Source organism: Triticum aestivum, chromosome 1B (genome assembly GCF_018294505.1).
Source record: "Triticum aestivum cultivar Chinese Spring chromosome 1B, IWGSC CS RefSeq v2.1, whole genome shotgun sequence".
In the NCBI taxonomy this organism is placed as follows: Eukaryota; Viridiplantae; Streptophyta; class Magnoliopsida; order Poales; family Poaceae; genus Triticum; species Triticum aestivum.
The window spans coordinates 519,469,151-519,474,769 of NC_057795.1; the positions used below are offsets into that span (position 1 = coordinate 519,469,151).

The 5,619-nt window shown below is 43.2% G+C and overlaps 1 long non-coding RNA gene across 1 annotated transcript; it reads left to right on the forward strand.

Annotated features, from left to right (window-relative positions):
• Positions 1–545: 545 nt before the first annotated feature.
• On the forward strand, positions 546–2,600 carry LOC123093625 (uncharacterized). The gene is made up of 3 exons (XR_006445447.1): positions 546–706; positions 1,401–1,571; positions 1,678–2,600. It is a non-coding gene; the product is annotated as an uncharacterized lncRNA (long non-coding RNA).
• The last annotated feature ends 3,019 nt before the right edge of the window (positions 2,601–5,619 follow it).

The following is a 5,619-nucleotide window of genomic DNA, read 5'->3' on the forward strand; positions in this document are numbered from 1 at the left end:
TTTTTGAATTTTTCTAGTATTTATTTTGAATTTTTTTTCTGAGCGGGAGCAGATGAGCCTGGGCATCGAATTGGATATCCGCACTATGTAATCACTAAAGAATTAGTTCTAGCTACGCTTGAAGGACGACATACAGGAGAAGATCAAAGGTTTAGAGATATGCTATGTTTTTTTAGTAAACCCCGTATTTTTTACCCCCAAAATGTACGCTTGTGACATAGAACTTCATAAATCACGATTCTGTCAATTTTTTACTACTAATTTAAAGATTTCTTCCACAAGTTTCCTCTCGGTGACACAAATTGTCCCAAATTTTACTGCTCATCCCAATTTGGTGCTGATTTGGCGGGCCACTTAGACGATTTTCAATTTCCATTGATTTTGTTTCCGATTTTCATACAATATGAACCGGTTCTTTGTGAGCACACCAAACCGGCGGTGATCGCGCAACTCAGGGGTGGCTGTGCCTAGCTGGTCTGGTTGCACCAGGTAGTCACCGCGCCCACAGCTAGTCGCGCCCGCCAGCTCGGGTGGTGGACAGAGTATCGCGACCCCATCTTTCCTTTCTTGGGTTTGTTTCTTGCGCCACCCCTTCTTTGTCCTCCCCTTCCCCTTCTTTCCTTTCTCTCCGATGGTGGAGTCTAGGCGACGAAGGCGACCCTAGCACTGGATGGAGCCCTCGATGGAGCACGCGCCGCCGCCGGCGGTAAGCTCTCCTCCTTTTCCATGTCCATCTCCTCCATGTGAATAGCCGCAGGTAAGCTGTCGGTTAGCTCTGCCCTCTCAGTTGTGTTACTTGTAATCCATGTCAATGGCGTGGTGCTGGATCTGGTCAATGTCCATGGTGTGGAGCTAGATCTGGCACGTCTCCATGTGCTAGATCCGTTCAATGTCCATGTCATAATCTTCTACTTCTTTTCTCCATCTGTCTACTAATTGCTGAACATAGGGTCTTGGCACCGAAAAGAGCATGTCTTTCAAGATAGGGTTTAAGGAATGTTTGCATGATCAAAAGGCATGGCTTTGTTCAAGGCTAAAATACTAGCACTTGTGTCAAGAAAGTTTAGTTATGATTTTCAGTTATACGTGTCAAAATTCAGTTGAGGTGGTCAGGAAAAGTTCAGTTATTGTGGTCAGAAATATTAAGATATCGCTTTCTTCAGGATTGAAACACTAACACTTGTAGATCTGAAGTGGGCGCAAGGATTGTTGGCAGAATCAAAATGATTCGTGATAGATCTCAAGTTAGGGTTCATGAGTGAAGCATTAACACATGTGTCAATTAAGTTCAATCATGTCCATGTAATTATTAGTCTCCAAAAAGTTCAGTTTCAGGCATGTCTTTGAAGAGTTTGGTTACTTCTGCCAAGATTCATCACAGGGAATTTTGTCTTCTACAGATGGACCAATGGTCGTTGCTTAGGTTCATTGTGCATACAAAAGCTATTATTCAACCTCGCCCTTTTCCTTGGCGTCTAGACACAGTTACTATTGATAATTTGAAGAAGGAGTTGATGCAACTAGGGTTAAGCAGAGATGATTTTATCTACTATAGAAGCATCCATTGACAGGTATGAGGCTACAGGATGAAAATGATTGAACTGACGGATCAAAATACAATTGCTAGCATGGTTGAAGAATACAATTCATGATAGACTGTTGAATTGCATTGTACAGGAAACCTGATTGGTTTGTAGAACCAGCTCCATATATGTGTTGCTCAACATGGAACATCTATTGTTGAGCATGGAGCTACTGTTGCTCAAGCTGCAATTGTTGTTGAGCATTGAGTTGTTGTTGCTCAAGCTCCAATTGTTGCTGAGCATGGAGCAGTTGATGCTCAAGCTCCAATTTTTGCTGAGCATGGAGAAGTTGTTGCTGCCCATGGGTCAACTATTGGTGATGATCATGTTGCAAGTGGTGTTGATTCTGTGCAGGTGTAGGTTGTGGCTAATGGTCAGGAATACCAATCAGGGTTTGTTGATGGTCCAACTGTTGATGAAGAAATTTAGTTAAGTCAAGCTAATTAACAAGATTGTTGTATTTTTTTCCCATGAAGAGTACAATGTTGCTGACTATAGTGATGATGAGGACCTTGATATTTATGTGAGACAAAAAAGATGAGAAGAGAATATGAAGAGAAGTGGCAGAAAGAGATGGCAAAACTGGTGTTTAATCAGAGGATGAGTATGAGGATATTTTCTGTTGGTGAGGATGCTGACCCAATGGTGAAGTGCCACTCGGAAATATTGAAGCAAATTTATTTGGCAAAAGCAGAGGTAGCAAGCATAAGAGAAGGATGGAAGATAGGAAGATGGTTGTACAAGAGAGAATGGCAGAGAAGATGAAGCTAGTTGATGAGAAAATAAAAATCAAGGAAGGAGGAGTGTGGTTTATCTGATGAGAAAAACCAATCAACTCTAGAATGCAATTTGATGATTCAGTTATGAGCAGACAACGTCCATGTTCCGGTTTGCTTCTTTGAATCATCAAATTGCTCTACTGAAACCATGTGTGTGTCACTGAACTACTGAACACATGCTTGTGTTCATATACCTAGATTGGTACTCTAAATATGGTGATTCAAATGCAATTCTACTTTTTACCTAAAATACTTTAGCAAACATTTAGAGTGCATATAGCCTACATTAGCAAACTGGTACATTGCATATATAGCAAACTTAAGTCCACAAAAGAAACTAGTTCAACCATACATACGGACTACTCATTGTTCGCGCATACATATCATAGGACATTAAACTATGATAAGATTGCAAATATTATCATTGTTCAAGCTTACTGAAACGACACTACACTGAAACTAATAACTGAAACTGAAGTTAACTATTTCCATGGTGTTGCACGGGCCAAGCGCTGCGAGTGGCGGACAACCAACTCCGGCCGGATGGGCATGGTGTCCGTACCCGGCTATGGTGTTGGGGTGACAATGACCACATCATCGTCCTCATCGTCATGGTCGATGATGATGAACTGAGTCGCTGGCAATGCAGTCATCGCCCGTGCTGCCTGGAGGAGCTACCGCGCACATTGGCCTATGGGACTCTCTCGGCACAGCGGTGCGCTGCTCAGCGTTGGTGTTGCACCGGCTCATTGCAGTTTGCTTCCTCCATCGCCCATAATAGGGCATCGATGCCAAGGATACCTTTGCTTGTGTACCGCCGCGACAGAGCATATGGAGTTCCTTCTGCGGGGTGACCATCTCCAAAACTTCATCTGCGGCATCTATCATCTCGTCGGTGTTGGCATACCTCATGGGAATGGACATGTATTTGACAAACTTGACATGGTCGCCACAGCTTCTTCGAGGGAACATGACTATCCAGCCAGGACAACTTGGGAATGGATTTTTCCATGGATAGGAAGAGCAATAATAGAGAAGAGGAAGAGCAAGTGATGGTGCGTCTATGTGGATGAGGAAGATGGAGAGTAAGAGAAGAGAAAAGAAGGCCAAAGAGAAAGAGAAACAAAGAGGAGGCTGGTGCAGTTATAATGAGATGGGATTGGATTGGCACGTGTCATTAGTTAGGGTCCCAATGCCGCCCCCCCACCCCCCAAAAAAAAGTTAATTGTGGTCGCTGCGAATTCTGGGTTGCTGATTCAAACTATGCTAGTGTCCAAAAAACTTGCTTGTTTTTTGTAACAACTAAACACAATAATTCAGATTGCACACAAAGCAAACTACAAGTGCCACTTCTCGGAACATATCAAAATAAACAGGTTAAGGTTTAGTTTGCAATTTGAGCACACAAAAAATTAGTTTGCAATTTCAGCACACATAAATTTTAGACAAAGAATTTCAAAGGAAATGTAGAGCGTTGCGACAAAAAAAACCCACATTAAACAAGCATACTAAGCATCACATATAGCAGAGTTTACAGTATAAATTTAATACACTGAACTTCCATACTTTACAAAAATAGCGCAAGTGTTCCGACCAAGTTTAACTTCTTCAGTTGTTCACGTGCAGCATTATGCGCCTCTCTAGCCGACGAGTAGGCACATCATCATTCTTCTCTTCCTCCTTTTTCTCCTCCTCCTTCTTATTCTCCTCCTCCTTCTGCTTCAGCTTAAGTTTTCACTCCTCCCAATCGACGAGGTTGCTAGGGTCAGGCACAGTGACCTCCACCTTGATAATCTGGGCAAAAATATCCTTGCCAGGTGGCTTAGCGCGCGACCAGAACATGAGCCAGCGCACGCTGTTTAGGATCCGGGGAGTGCATGGCCTCATGCAAGGCCCATAGGATGATATGTGGTAGAGGAACTTTCTTGCCGCCTGGCAAGAGCCGAGTTCTCTCCTTTGGCTTTAGGATCCTTAATATCCCCTTCCCGAGGTTTACCATTTGATTCACGTCGATGAACCACGACTAGATCTTCTACACCTCCTCAAGCATTTGTTGGTCTCCGTCGCAGATTTATTCCTTGGAGCGCTCCCAATCAAAAGTGGTTTTCTCCCTGGGAGGCGTGGTGGTGGAGTGTAAAGGAGAGGAAGAGATAGATAAGAGGAAGAGTGTTGCGGTGTGAAAAGGCAGGGAATAGTGGGGCATGCTGGAGTGCAGAAGTGTACAAGTAGTAACTTGTCCATATTTTCTTATGGGACGACTCATTAATTAATGTATGCAAGGGTTGGTAGGGTACAAACTGAGTGGTGGTCAAAGTTACAAACTTCCAACAAGTTGGTGGTAGTTGGACAGGATTTCAAACTTCCAAATGCATATGTCATATCACAAGTAACTAAATTGGTTAGCATATGTTAACATGTACTCCCTCTGTAAACTAATATAAGAGTGTTTAGATCACTATTTTAGTATTCTAAACACTCTTATATTAGTTTACGGAGGGAGTACACATGAAGCCATGCCTACTACTTACAATGCCTAAAGCAAATCGACCTCCCAGGAATATATATGATACCAACAACACGGATAATTAACTTGGTTCTGATGTCATTACATCATTGATAACGCAATTTGGTTCTTAGCACATTACACTCAGTAAGCATTGCCAAATCACTGCACAAGTTAAGATAGCACATTCCAAGGCCAGCTACATATGTAAGGTTTACATTTACTTAACCAACAAAGCTACCACTTCGCCCATCCACAATTACCTTCATCATGTATAGCTTCGGATTGCTCCTTTGCACAACCTTCAGCAACTTAGAAACAGAAAACTCCACTGTCGGTGTCAAAACTGGCGGATCTCGGGTAGGGGGTCCCAAACTGTGCGTCTAGGCGGATGGTAACAGGAGACAAGGGACACGATGTTTTTACCCAGGTTCGGGCCCTCTCGATGGAGGTAAAACCCTACTCCTGCTTTATTAATATTGATGGTATGGGTATTACAAGAGTTGATCTACCACGAGATCAGAGAGGCTAAACCCTAGAAGCTAGCCTATGGTATGATTGTTGTTCGTCCTACGGACTAAAACTCTCCGGTTTATATAGACACCGGAGAGGGCTAGGGTTACACAGAGTCGGTTACAATGGGAGGAGATCTTCATATCGTATGGCCAAGCTTGCCTTCCATGCCAAGGAAAGTCCCTATCCGGACACGGGACGGAATCTTCAATCTTGTATCTTCATAGTCTGGGAGTCCGAC